This window comes from Acomys minous (genome assembly GCF_964271855.1).
Source record: "Acomys minous genome assembly, chromosome: 5".
Taxonomy (NCBI): domain Eukaryota; kingdom Metazoa; phylum Chordata; class Mammalia; order Rodentia; family Muridae; genus Acomys; species Acomys minous.
Window position 1 is genome coordinate 1,452,402 of NC_140494.1, and position 14,015 is coordinate 1,466,416.

Here is a 14,015-nt window from a genome sequence, read left to right on the forward strand (position 1 = left end):
CAAAAGCTCATGGTCCAAGGACACGGCCCATCATGTGGGGAGGACATGATGGCAGTGCATGAGGCAGGTGGTCGTACTGCAGGGGACATGGTGGCAGTGCACGAGGTAGGTGGTCACACTGCAGCTGCTCATCTCAGTTCTGTCTTTTTCACAGTACAAGACTCCAGATCACAGGATAGTTCCCCCTATATTTGGGTGTGTGTTCCCACAACAATTCACTTTATAAATAAAATCCCTCACAGGTATGCCCATGCTTGTCTCCAAGGTGATTCTAGATCCTGTCAATATAAACCATCACATACAGCTCACTTTTTTACTGCATTGTAGAGCAGTTAGAACTTTTTGCTAAAGAGCCCTGTTTTGTCTCATTTAACTACAATGCAACTGGTATACCCACACACCCACTGTATGTGTCTGGCTCTCATTCTGGACTTTTTGCATTTTTTTTTCTCATTGTTCCATTGTCTCAGTACTATGTAGTTATCACTCCTGCAGCTATATGAGTTATAACAGCCAACATAGGGCATTTAAAGCTCTTAACTTACTGTCAATTTGTCCATTTTGCACATGACAACCATTGACTTTTTATTATTTATTTTTATTTTATGTGTATGAGTAATTTGTCTGTATGCATATATGTGTACCAAGTGCATGTCTGATGCCTGCAGAGGTCAAAATATAGTATGGAATCCCCTGGAACTGGAGTTACTGATGGTTGGGTACATGCGAGTATAGATTTCTAATTTATCTCTATGTAACATGGCCACTAGCTCCTTTCTCTCTTAAAGTCAGATACATATGTATGCAAAATATTCTAATTGCTAATTGTAAATATTCTAAGATCAGAGTTCCTATCATATTGTAGAGCAAATTGCACTTGCTAAAAATACTGCTCATGTGTTTCATTGGTTAACTATGGATTAGGCTATCTGTAATTTCATTTTAAATGATTTATTATTTTATTTATTTGTGTGTGTGTGCGTGTGTGCGTGTGTGTGTGTGTGTGTGTGTGTGTGTGTGTGTGTGTGTGTGGTGTGCCCATTATGCTGTTACAGGTATGTTCCTGTGAGTTCAGTGCCCACAGAAGCCAGAAGAAGGCATCAGAGCACACTTGAGCTGGTCTTCAATGCAGCTGGATAGTTGGATAGTAATCCAGCACTGGTGTAGGCACTGAACTTTAGTCCTCTCGAAGGGCACCAAGAAATCTTAGCTACTGAGTGATTTCTAGGTCCTGTAATCATATTATCAAAAAATATTATTGTATGTGTATGGACAGTGTGTGGTTAGGGAGAATGCGTGCTGTGGCACATGCTTTGAAGTCATAGGAACTGCTTGGTTGTTTCTTCTGGCATTAATTTCAAATCACCAAATTTGTGCTACAACCACCTTTACCTAATCATCCCTCTGGACAGCCCTGTAACTACATTTTGAGACACAAGGCCCTTTAAATATATTTTCTAGGGCTTTTCTTACCTGATTGTGGCTATCAAGACAATAATTTCAGAAATTAATACATTATGGCCCCACTTTTCCCCTGTTTTTTAATCATTTAAATTTTATTAATGTAGAAAATACATGATGGACAATTTTATAATTGTATTTGTGTAAGATTTAACAGTTGACCCTAGGTATTAAATGAATAAGTTAAATTTCTATCCACCCCCCCCATTGTTCATTAAGCCGAAGCAGGAGAATTATGAGTTCAAGGCCTTCTCCATAGTGAATTTAAGGCTAACTTGGACAAATACTTTTATAAATAGAAAAGTAAAGGGCAGGGCTCAGCGGTTGAGTGCTTGTTCATGTCTGGGTAGCCCTAGATTCAACCCAAATGAAGGTTAAAAAAAAAAAAGAAAGAAAGAAAGCAGTTGGTACTGGTTATTTTTTTCTTGTTGCTGTGACAAAATACCTGGATGTTATTTGGCTCACAGTTGGAAAACATCGTCCATCATGGACCACAAGACTGTGATACAGTTGTTCACATCATCCGTGGTCAGGAAGCAGGAGGTATGGTTGTTGGCGCTCAGCTTGCTTTCTCCTTTTTATTCCAAAGGGAAACCCCATTCGATGCTGCTGCCCATGAGATCTGTGGGTCCTTCTCTCCCATTTAATTTTATTCAGACTCTCTCATGGATACACGCAGATATTTATCTCCTAGGCGATTATAGATCATGTTAGGATGGAGAAAACCGATCACCTCGTTGCCGGCTTCATTTGAATCTTTCAAATATTCTATTATTAATCTATTGGGAGAAACATGTCATTGAGAATATAATAAAGATTCTAAGTAAATGGGTCTTTCAGAATGGAGAGGCACTTGTATACTTGGGGGAGAAAGATGATTTTGAATTATTGACAGATGGACATTAGAATGTAATGATAAATTTCCGCTTTATAATTTTTACTAACCGAAAGTATTTCTAAAGTAAAGCATACTAACCCTAATATGATTTATAATTCAGATGCCTTGTTTCTCCAGGCTATGCATAAGTTAATATTGTATCAAAGTGTATCTGGGATGGCAATTAGATCTGCATGGAAAGTTAGTGAATTACATAGATATAAATAAGAACATTTTAGTCTGAATGAAATTATGAAGGCAGTGTTACATCAATTAGCCATAATATTTACTAATATCTGACACACAACAGTCGTGTTTTATGGAATGATTTTTGTAGAAAGGATATGTTAGGGAAATGAATAAATGATTATTTAATCAACACCAAAAATAAATAAAGAAAACAAAGAAGACAGAAAAGGCAAATAGTTTAAGATATTATCTAAATACTTTTATGGGGGAGTGTGGTGCTGTGAGAAATGGTACACTCTTATGCATAAAATACATACAGATGAAGAGGAAATAAGAAAGTAGGAAGAAAATGAGTGAACAACCTACTTTATTTGTGGAATCAATCCTGAACGGGCTGTAGAGATGGGTCAGCAGCTAATAGCACTTTTGCTCCTGTAGATGATCCTGGCTCAGTTCCCAGGACACACTTGGTGGCCCTCAAACTCCTATGACTCCAGATCAAGAACGTCCAATCCCCTTTTCCAGCATCACAGACACACAGAAGGACTAGAGAGATGCTCAGTGGTTATTAGTGAGTGTTTGCTGCTCTTGCAGAGGTTTGGTCCCCAATGTCCACACTGGGCAGCTCACAACTGCCTGCAGCTCACACCTCCAGGACATCCGACATCCTCTACCAGTCTCCACAGACAGCCCTTTACACACGGCATACATTCCCACAGGCTCAAACAGACACCCACACATAAACAAATTAGTTTTTATTTTTAAATCAAAACAGAAAACACAACATTTGAAATAAAAGTTGTCCTTTACTTTCCATTCTTACATGATGAATTTTGCATTGGTTCTTTGATAATTTCATACATGTTTTCATCATATTCAGTTTATTCTCCCATCTCTTCCCAGTTAAAAGCCAACCTCTTTCCTCGTACCCAACTTTGACATGGCACAGTTTTTGAACGGCAAGAACATTTCCTTATGAGCAACTGACAAGAAAAACTAGCTTAAGCATTGAACTTGATCACATACAGACAACTGTATATACTATTTGTTTACTGTTCACTATTTAGTAAATATGCAACATTTGAATCAACCAGCTTGGCAACGCTGCCTGTCTACAGTCGTGGCTAAATTTCAACAAATACATACAGAAAGTAGATGAAAACATGCCAAAGCAGAGAGATCCACATTTAATTAAACATTGTTCCAATGAGTGAGTTAATTTAACATGTATAGACATGCATGATTTGTCTGCAACATACAACAGAAAAGATTGTTTAACCATTTTAAAATTTAGTCTATTTAAAGATGTATCTGAAATATGTAGAAAATATTCATTGAATAAATACCTAGGGAGCTGGCTAGGCTGGGAAATATATCTATATCTATATATCTATAAGGACCACAGTTCAGATCCCAGCCCCAGGTAAAAATCAATGTGGTGGTGTACTATTGTTTCCCAGCAATGAGGAGGTTCAGGCAGGAACACCCCGGGAGCCCACTGATCAGCAGCCTAGCCAAAACAATATAGTTCATTTTCACGAAAAGGAGGAAGGGTAGAGGGAGGTAGAGGGGTCAAGGACACCACGAGAAGCCCTATAGAGTCAGCTAACCTGGGCCCATGTGTGCCTCACAGAGGCTGAACCACCAACCAAAGAGCATGCATGGGCCAGACCTAGACCCCCCTACACATGTAGCAAATGTGCATCTTGGTCATCATGTGTGTCCTCTAACAATGGGAGTAAGGGGTGTCTCTGACTCTGTTGCCTACCTCTGGATCCCTTCCCCATAGCTGGGCTGCCTTGTCAGACCTCAGTGGGAAAAGATGCTCTTACTCCAGCTGCAAGTTGAGGTGCCAGAGTGGGTTGGTGCCCCTTGGGGACCTCCCCTTCTCTGAGAAGAAAGAAAGGGAGGATAGGGAAAAGGCCAAGGTGGGGGGGACTGGGAGGAGAGGAGGAGGGCATGGGAACAGGCTGTAAAGTGATTAAATAAAAATTTTAAAAAAGATTCTGTCTCAAAAACTAAGATAGAGAAGTGATTGGGAAGCCAGTTGTCATTGACCTCTGGCCTCTCACATAAACACATATGCACACGTACCTATACACACATGGGAACATATGAAAAAAATTCATCCCACTGCATATGATGTGAACTGGTGGCCTTATGAAGCCAACTTGGCCAACCTAGCTCAGTTCTCTAGAGGTCACAATGTGTTTAGTGGGTAGACATTCTATATCCTCAGTTCCCTATGCTAGATGCTACACACACACACTTACAAAAGCTGCTGCTGCTCCTCAGTAACATTCTTCGTAGGTACAAACCCATAAATGCAGTCCTAAGAAAATGCCAGAAGGTCCTGGGGTGTTGTTTAAAATGGCATGGTTTCTTTGCTTGAAAATAAGTTGAATATTTTTAATAGAATTTTTTGGGGGGCACCTACAGCAGCTGGCATTAGGTATTTCATATGGAGAATGTATTTTTTTTCTCAATTCACTTTACATCCCTATCCCTTCTCTCCTCTCCTCGCACTCCACCTTCCCACCCTCTTCTGCCTTTCCCCCTCCTCTTCTTCTCAGAAAAGTGAAGCCCCTCCCTCCCCCACCAACCTGCACATCAAGTCGAACCAGGGCTAAGTGCATCCTCTTCCATTAAGGCCTAACAAGAAAGCCCAGCTAGAGAAAAGTTATCCAAAAGCAGGCAACTGAGTCCATGTCAGAGACAGTCCCTGCTCTAATTGCTAGGGGATCCTCTTGAATACCAAGCTGCCTGTCAGCAACATATGTGGAGGAGACCTTGGTCCAGTCCATGCTTGCTCTTTGATTGGTGGTTAAGTCTCTGTGAGCCCCCATGGCCCTCCATTAGTTGACTTTGTTGGTCTTCTTGTGGAGCTCTTTCCCCTTTCAGTCCCTCTGTACTTCCCTCAACTTTTCCACAAGACTCCCCAAGCTCTGCCTAATGTTTGGCTATGGGTCTTTGCATCTGTTTTGTTCTGCTGCTGGGTGGAGCCTCTCAGAGGTCAGTTTTGCTAAGCTCCTGTCTGAAACCACAGCAGAATATTATTAATAGTGTCAGGGGTTGGCTCTCTCCCATGGGTGGGTCTCAGCTTGGGCCAGTCAGTGTTTGGTCATTGCCTCAATCTCTGATGCATCTTTATCCCTGCACATCTTGTTGGCAAGGTGAATTTGGGGTTGAAGGTTTTGTGGGGTTGGTGTCCTCCCTCCCCAGGAAGTCCTGCCGGTGTGAAGGAGGCGGCCACTTCAATCTCTGTATCCCCTACTGCTAGGAGTCTTAAATAGAGACTAGAAAATATCATCCTGAGTGAGGTCACCTACATGGCATGTACTCGTAAGTGACTATTAGCTGTATAGAACAGGATGACCATGCTACAATCCGTAGATCTAAAGAAGCTAAGTAACAAGGAAGGCCCAAGGGAGGATGCTTGAATCTCACTCAGAAGGGGCGATAAAATAGATGTTGGAAGTGGATGAAGAGAGAGAGCTAGGTGGGAGAGGGGGGCAGGGAGGGGAGCGAGGGTGGGGATCAGGTCAGAGGAGAGGAGAGAGGGCTGGGAGAGGGGAGGGAAGCCAATGGAGGTTCATCTCTGAGAGAATTTTTCTTTTTCTTTTCTTTTTTTTTTTTTTTTTTAGGGAAACAAAAAATGTTCTCTGTTTTAAGCATTGTTCAAGCACTTGCGTGATAGTTTCTTTTCTTTGTAACAAAACACCTTGTGGAAGGAACTTAAGTCATGGAAATCTAGGCCCAAATCTGCCTATCATAAGGACAATACAGGCTGTAAACTTTAAACCCCTACCCAGATCTAGCCAATGGTCAGAACATTCTCCACAGTAGAGTGGAGAGTGGGATATGACTTTCTCACGTACTCTGGTGCCTCATATTTGACCATGTCCCCTGGAGGGGGAGACCTGGTGGCACTCAGAGGAAGGACAGCAGGTTACCAAGAAGAGACTTGATACCCTATAAGCATATACAGGGGGAGGTAATCCCCCTCAGGAACAGTCATAGGGGAGGGGAATAAGGAGGAAATGGGAGGGAGGGAAGAATGGGAGGATACAAGGGATGGGATAACCATTGAAATGTAACAAGAATAAATTAATAAAATAATATATATCTTGGGAAAAAAATTAACAGAGAGAGAAACCCAGGTTTAGTTCTCATAAGCCTACTTATGTTTAAAATGCAGTTTTCTGCCCGTAGTATTCCACAGATTCACTGACATTCCTAGAAAAATCACAGCTTGTTTTTAATGAAGTAGAATAACTTAGTTTTAAACTATGTCCATAAAAGACAAAGAGTGTAAAGCAGCAAAAACAGATTCTTTTTTCCTGTGACACAAAGTCTCACTGTGTAGCTCTGGTTGTCCCAGAACTTGCTATGCGGAGTGGGCTGTCTTTGAACTCACAGAGATCCATATGCTTCTTCTTCCTGATTGCTGGAATTTGAAGAATGTCTCACCACGGTCAACCTAAAAGCAGACTTAAAACCAAGAACAAGAAGGAGAATGTAAGGCAAAAAGTGGATAAAGGTAATTGCCCGTCAATCCCGAGTTCCAGCTCTGGGAACCAGATGGTGGAATGAGAGAGCTGTCTTTTGACCTGCACATGCCCACACCGCCAGCAGGGGTCAGCAGGGAGGGAGAAGAGGAGGCGGGGGGTGGGGGGGAGGGAGCTGGAGAAAGCAAGCAAATACACAAAAGAGGAATGAATTTCCAAGCATACAACTTAAATTTACCCCAATGCTACATAATGTAATATTTCAAAAATACAACTAATAAACACAGAGACAAATGGTATTGTCTACAAAGTGTATAAACGTCAGCCGTATTAGTTGATGCAAGTTAAAAGCTGGGGGGGATCCCACTTTATAAAAACCAAGCTTAAAAGGATCTATATCTGACTTCAGTACGAAACAAAATATGTTAGTGGAACCACAGGAAGAAGTCTTAGTGATTTCAGGTTAGCCATTTTAAACTTATTTTGATAGGATACAAAACACTGGAATTGTGATAATTATATTACTAAGACTTTCAAATTGGAAACTTGTTAAAAATAAGAAAGAAGGGAACACAATTACAGAGCCTAAAATCCTGTAGAATGCATACACAAGAATAAATTTGCATATTAGTATATTCAAATATTCTTAGGTATAACAATACAAATATCATAATAAAATAGTAAGAGAATATCTAAACAGATACATCAGAAAATAAGGTTACAGATGGCAGTAAAGCCCAGGAAAAGATTATTCTCATGTACAAAATAAATATATAAAGTGACCATTACTAAAGCACTGCAGACTAAAACAAAATAATTTGAGGGTGCATATTAACAACCATGATGCAGATGGCATTCCTCTCCACCCAGCACAGTTTTCTAAAAAGGAAAAAAAATAGTAGAAAGAAACAACAATCCTAAATCATATGCACTTGATGATATATCATTAAATTACTTACAGCAATAAAGGACAGAGTGAAATGAGAAACAGGAAAATATATAATTACATCAGAAATCTGTAAAGCACCTATTTTAGTTACTGACACTGCAAAGATGCAAAACATTAAGTGTGGGAGACGTGCAATTACCATACTTGACATAATTAATATTTTTAGAAAATGTAGCTAACAACTCAGAATGCATATTCTTTGTAAGTGCATGTTGAACATAACAAAAATATCCCATATCATGGCCTCCAAAGCAAATCCAACACTTGCAAAAGCTCGAAACCACTCGAGTATTTCTTCCGAATATATTGTAGTAGTTAAGGTGAAAGTCAACCATTAGGACTTATCTAGAATAGCCCTAAATGTATAGAAAAATCAGGCAACAAGCAATATAAGTTAATAACCTAAAATATTATGGAGATGTAATTTTGAATGTATGTGCCATAGTAGAGTTTGAAGATTAAGCTGTGAAGGTTGGTTAATGGACTAGAGAGATGGCTAAGTGGTTAGAGGCAGACACTTCTTGCAGAGGACCTGGGTTCAGTTCCCAGGCTCCACATGTTGGCTCACAACCACAATGTCTCCTTGTGGCCTCCATGGCCACCCTCCCCTACATGGTATATATGCTTATAGGTACCCACACACATACATGCAGACACATAATAAATAAATAAATCTGACAAAATTGAAATATATAAAATATAATAAAGGACCTTATAGAAAAGCAATGAATTCTCCCTGTAAGCACCAAATAGCAGATGTTTGAATTTTTCATGAGGGCCTTTCTCTACCTTACAGTGTAGCACAAATTGGGCTTTAAAAAATTACAGAGGCATTAGGAAATAAATAGATGTTTGCATGCATCACTAAAGTGCCCCTTGTGGGTGTTCACAAAAGCAAACTACAGTCTTCTTCAATAAAGATGTTTTCTAAAAATCAATAAAATAATCAGTACTTCGTGTCATTTTATCCTGTAAAACAGGCAGCCATTTGTACTAGAATCTAGCTGTTGTGTGTGTGTGTATTTGTGTGTGTAAATTGTGTGCTTGAGTATGTGTGTGGATGCATGTGTGAGAATGTGGATATGCATCAGTGTGAATGTGTGTGTGCAAGTGTGCATATGTGCATGTATGTGAGTGTGTTGTGAGTGTGCGTATGTGTATATGTTTGAGTGTGTGCAAGTGTGTATGTATGTGTGTGTGTGTTGGGAGCACTTGATGGTTTTGCATCAACAGGTTCTGTTCCCAGCACCTACACAGTGGTTCACAACCATCTGTATCTCTGGATCTAGGCTATCTGATACCTTTTTCTGGCCTCCACAGGCACTACATATGGCACATACACATGTGCAGGCAAACGCTCATTCACATAAAACAAAAATAAATAAGAAAAATTTAATGGTCATAAAATAATATTGTATATCTTCAAGATAAGAAATATGCTTATGTATTATACATACACAGAAATTTAATTTATGCAGTTTAATATTTTTGACCAAAGTAGTTCTAAATCTATATAAGTTTATTAGAGGAGACAAATTAGCTGGATTATTTTTCAAAATACTACATTAAATTTTTTTCTCTACATTTAACTGCACCTGTCTTTGAATGAGATGCCTGGTCAGAACCTGTCGGGCCAGTCATTAAAGATCATGAGCATCATAAATAAAAGTCGGAACACTTGGAAGAGGTGTGGAAATGTCACTGCATCCTGGGGACAAGAGAGCAAAGCATGGATCCGGCAAGTCCAGCCCTATCAACAGTGTTTATGGTGATCAGTCCCCTTCAGCTGTCTCCCTGCCGTGTCTCCCGATTGTCTACTGTAATGTTCAGTGACTAACATCCAAGTCAACCTTGGGAAGAGAAGGAGCCAGGGAGCTGCTCTCCATGGTGCTGAGGAATGAGACCCAGAACCAGTGGAACAGCCAGGCTGGAACAGGTCACTGCGTCATCATCGGGATATCCTGTTGGCAGACAAGAATGTCCACCCTGTCGAGACAAGAACCCTAGTCTGTAAGCTTCTGTTACTAAACCACCAGGTGGTCTCATCGCCTAGCAGGCCCAGAAAAGGAAACACAGGGACCCCGAGTTCCTACCACAGAAAGAGGTATCTACTCTGCACATCTACCCTGTACGTAAGATATTTGTCCTTAAAGATTTTATTTTATATTGTGTATGTAAATGTGTCGTGGTGGTGGTTTATATGTGTGTGTGTGTGTGTGTGTGTGTGTGTGTGTGTGTGTCTATGTGCACATGAGGGAGGTGCTAACAACCCCTGGGGTGGCCTTGTAGATGCCTGTGAGCCACAGAATCACTGCTGGGAAGTGAATCTGCTTCCCCTACAAGGGCAATAGATGCACTTAACTGCTGAGTCATTTCTCTAGGCCCCAAATGTAAGAAATTTTTAAATGAGATTTCAAATCACCCTGAAGACATTTTTCTACAAAAATGTCTAATAGCTTAATATTCTTCTGAATAGATACATTATTCTGATATTCCATAATTGCTTTCTGAGTCATAAAATGTCAATCATATTCAATATATTAGCTCTCACCTGTAGACAGCATGTTATTTTTTAAATAATGGTAATTCCTCTTAAATATTCTTTGATGAAATCACATTATTTCTAATTGAGAAAGCATATGTCACAACCAGTAGCATTTTTTGTGCTTCTAGTTTAGAATTATATCCTTTATCCCTGAGAGACTTAATTATCATTTATCTATGTGAATCTGTACTATAAATCTCTCATATCTGGGCTAGGGATGTGGTGCAGTTTATAAAGTACTTGCCTTGCAAACATGAGGACGTGAGTTCAAGGCTAGAAACCAGACCTTTTTAAGGCACCTGTTATGTTGCAAGCTTCGAATCCAGCACTCAAAGGCAGAGGCAGGCAGATCTCTGAGGCTGGTTTTCCAGCCTGCCTGGGGTACTTCAGCTCCAGGCCATGGGAAGAATTTCTAGCAAAAAGCAAGGCAGATATTGCTGATATTACTCTCTCTGTCTGTGTATCTGCCTTTTATCTCTGTGTCTCTGTCTGTGTCTCTGTCATCAGTCTCTCTCTCTCTCTCTCTCTCTCTCTCTCTCTCTCTCTCTCTCTCTCTCTCTCTTTCTCACACACACACACACACACACACACACACACACACACACACATACACACACACACACACAGATGAAACACATATGTAATCAAGGAAGAATCAGAGAAAAAGGAAAAGAGAAATTATATAAAGTTGTATGTGGGAGGAGTCTGAGGAGGAGAAAATATTATCAAAATATATTGTATAAAAATGTGACTAAAACTTCAAAACTACGAAACAAGCCCTCACATTTTACTCAAATAAAAAAATTAAAACTGATACATTTTTAATAGAATCTGAAGTATAAAAATAAATTACATATAGCTCTAGGCTTTAGAACATTGAATAGCTACATGACATAAGTATATATCAAAACCAATACATATTTCTTCACTAGAAAACCCTGGTGGTAGGTGCCTTTCTCCAAGGATGCTACCTTTATGCATGAAATCTAAGTGTCCATGGACACAACAATTTTATATCTCATGGGGCTAAGACTGGTGGAGTTAAGCCAAAAACATGCAAGGACAGTTGAAAAGAGGGATATTTTGTCAGTGAAAGCACCACCAAGCCTGTTGTCATGTTCTGAATATTAAAGATCTACTTTACTTTCATAACTTTTTTCAACTGGTACACTAGACTCACAGCTCCCTGGCAGCCACCATCACAGTGGCCAGTTCCACTCGGACACCAGAACTTTCACATCCATCTACCTGTAACATGTATCCACTCACTCCCATGTCATCTACAGTTCGTCAGCTCCAAATCATAGGCATGGCGTCCAAGCCATTGGAACTGGGTGTCAATGAGTGATTCCCAGATGTGAATGCAAACACACTGCTGGTAACTGGGAAAGAAGTACATTCCACTCACAATGGTAAATATCCTTGTTGATGAGACCTTTGGAAGTGAGATCCTACCTGGCAGGAAAAGGTTATTGAAGACTGTACCATCCCCTTTGGTTATTTCATGGCCCCAATCTCCTCTCTCCATAAGGGAAGAAGCAGCCTCTATTACGTGGTCCATTGCTATGAGCAACAGGCTGTCCTAACCAATGAGTTATTTCTCCAGTCATCAATCAAATGAACCATGTATTAGGCTAGAGACTATCTTCAAGGTCTCTCTTTTGGTTTAAATGGGGGTGTTTTTGCCATGAATGTAAAGTAGGGCCGTTCCTATCTATATGGTAATCAACACAGTCACTATGAAGTTTGGTGGCTTTGTAGGAACATACATCTCACACCTCTCATACATAGCACACTAGGACACGCAATGTTTGCCTCTACACATTTTCTACCTGAGATCACAGAAACAGCCTTGAAACCGTAATGAGAACTGGCTTTCCTGCCTCTTTCCTGCCACGGATTTATTTCAACAATCATCCCGCACCCCTGCCACTCACTCCCCATTGCACAGAGATTTTCTCAGAAGGAGCCATCTGGAAATTTCTGTGAGATTCTCACTGGGATATTGGTAGAGAAGAGGGTATGCAGCCAGTTCTTGGGGAACACAGAGGAAGGCTGACCAGAGAGCCGGGGCAGATTCCCCCTTCAGTGCCCGGACTCTCTACAGACGCCAGATGCAATGCTGTCACTTAAATATGCTCTGGCTCTCCAGGTACATCTGGCTTTCAGCTCATGGCTTTGCTTTCCTAGCTGAAATGTGAAACCACTGTCAGCCCTGAGACCGGGCATTGGTCTGTAAATAATACGCAGTATTGGTATTAACAGAGACATAAGGAGATGCGTAGCAAGCTCTTTCCTTGGAACCAAGATTGGGATGACTAATTTTTCACCAGTGTGATGCAAGCCTTAAAAATATACATGGCTTGGGGCTGGAGTTCAGCAGTTGAAAGTCTTTACTGCTCTTGCAGGGGACCCACTCACACTGTGGGTCACAACTGTCTGCGAATCTATTTCCAGACTGCTTTTCTGATCCCTTCAGGTACCTGCATGTACTTTTTACACATATATATGCTCTCACACATATAGGAAACATTAAATATAGTACTTATAACTTTAGACCATTATATCAATAACTCTAAAAGAGGTGGTTTATGGCAAGCAAAAAGAGAACTACATCTTAGGATGGATTGCTATGGAAATAAGTGAAAATAAAGTTAGCGTGTGGCTGTTTTCTCCCTGGAAGATCAAAAGCAGAATAAATTCTATACTTAACTCATATCCCCCAGAACACCCTGGTAATAAACAGATGAAAAAGAATCCTTCGCTCCCCCCATGGGGGAGGAGTGTTGGATTAAGCCGTAGTAACTGTGCTTCCCTGTGTCACATATGCTTCATGATTTCTATCTAGAGATTTATTGTGTCCTCATTCTGCAAATATTTGCTCACACAGGGATCTGATGACGCTAAGGACACAGGAAGCATTAAACCCATGACAACTCTGGAAAATACAGAGCCAGCATGTGAGAAGAGCAGCAGGCTCCATGGAGGTGTTAAGATTTTCTACCTCTGGAGAAAAAAAATAGATATGTAGCATAATAATTTTGCGTAGTTCTAACTAGTTGCATTTTAAAGCGGCAGCTTTCATAATTCAAAATCCTTTGTTCTTTAAGTGGTTGGATTTCATAAACACACACATTCTAATGGTCTTTGAGACAGTATTTATAGAGTAGTTATATGCTCACTTAATGTTATTTTATTACCATCATCAACGATTGAAAACTATTTGAGATGAATGATATGCTCCTCTAATTAACTTTTGTGAAATGATACCCTCCCATTTTCAGATCCTTCTCAGTGTGATGGGCAGAGCCACTCTGAAAAGCTCTGCTCTACTACTTCTCGTTTTGCTTCGTGTCTTCGCTATCGGCAGAGGTCGGCAGTGCGAGAGAGGCGCCCCCGTCCCACAGATGGCTAAGGCACCTTCAGAAATTACATCGACACATCCATGAAGGAGAGGTGTTTCCTGCATCACTACAGGAATGGCTT